The sequence below is a fragment of the Manacus vitellinus genome, unplaced genomic scaffold (assembly GCF_001715985.3).
Source record: "Manacus vitellinus isolate BGI_N305 unplaced genomic scaffold, ASM171598v3 scaffold_86_pilon, whole genome shotgun sequence".
Lineage (NCBI taxonomy): Eukaryota > Metazoa > Chordata > Aves > Passeriformes > Pipridae > Manacus > Manacus vitellinus.
Window position 1 is genome coordinate 1,608,072 of NW_021940851.1, and position 1,536 is coordinate 1,609,607.

Consider the following 1,536-nt stretch of genomic DNA (forward strand, 5'->3'; position numbering starts at 1 on the left):
AGATGCATCTGTTGTCAAACAGATGTGAAATTTCCCTGGAAATCCTTGAAGGTTCCTTGGATAATCCCATTGTGAAGGGATTTGCTGGGTCTCAGTAGCCACGAGGTGCTCAAGGACAGGCAGTGTGGGAATGATGGAAAAGCAGGAGGAGCAGAAAAGGTGAGAGCCTCGATGTTGGTGTCTGGGGTGGAGACTGACACTGAAAATGCTCCTGAGCTCCTAAAATCATGGAATATCCGAGCTGGAAGGACCCACAAGGATCATCCAGTTCAACTCCTGGCCCTGCCCAGGACACCCCAACAATCCCCCCCTGTCCCTGAGAGCGTTGTCCCAATCCCCCATTAGTTGTTTCCCTTCATTCTCTACAATAAACAAACTTTGCACTTTATTTTCCATCAGCAGCTGCTGTTTTTATACCATTTTTTTGGCCATATTTTTCCTTCATTGTCTTTAAAGTGAGAAAATCACTCCTACATAACTCACAGGGTCCATAACTTAGGATCATGAATTTTATAGGGTCAATTCTTAGAGAAAAAAAAAATGGAGCTGCTAAATGTGATTATTGGGGAATTATGAATATCCTTTAATATGTCCCTGGGTAGTTTACCTTTGCAATTTCTTCTATTAATTAAGTTTAAACTGTTTCTTTCTCTTGACTTTCCTTTATAAATTAAAGGAAACCTAATTTATACTACAGCTTAAGACATTTTCCTGCTCCTTTATTGCAAGTGTTGGTAATTAAAGATGTTGCCTCTATTTTTCGTTTGCAGCTTTGCTTCTGTGTCTCTTCTCTGTTCCTTTAATTTTTGCACCAGGCTCTGGGTCAACATTTAACTCTTCTTGCCTCTGTTTCCCTTTAAGATTTCCTCTAAGAAAATCCCAATTCTTTCATTTTCTTTCTGCATTCTTTCTTTTCTTTCTTTCTTTCTTTCATTCACCCCACAAATGCAGGGCATGATTTTTCTCTCCCAGGAGAAAGGATTTAGGATTTCTCCATCATTTCCTATATTTTCCAGCACAACTGGGAGTTTTGATACCTTGCCCTGTGCAGGTTGGGTTTTCCCTTTAAAAGAAGAAACCCTTTTGCAATCACTTATTTCTTGTGTAACTGCTCTTCCATCTTTTAGGGGGCAACATTTAGAGGTTTCATCTGTAGCTTATTTTCCTGGGGCTTCTGTCTGCTCAATAAATACATTTACTGGTTCAACAGTTTGTTTTTTCTGAGAGATCTGGAGACTTAATTGTGTATTATAGACTTTGATCACCCATTGTAACACCTTGGGTGTGTTTGCAGAGTATTGATTTCCAACCTTTCCCATAGGATCAGGCCGAGAGGAACAGCTGGTCTGCTGGAAGGTTGGCTGTTATCCATAGGGATGTCCCCAAAGGTTCATGGCTGGTACAAACCTCTCTCTAATTATTAAATAACTCCATGGCTGAAGGTTGTTCCCGTCAGGATTCACCATCCTTAATCCCAAAACAGTGGAGAGGGACACCTGGGATGGGGATTGGCAGGTGTGACTGGGACTGTTGCAC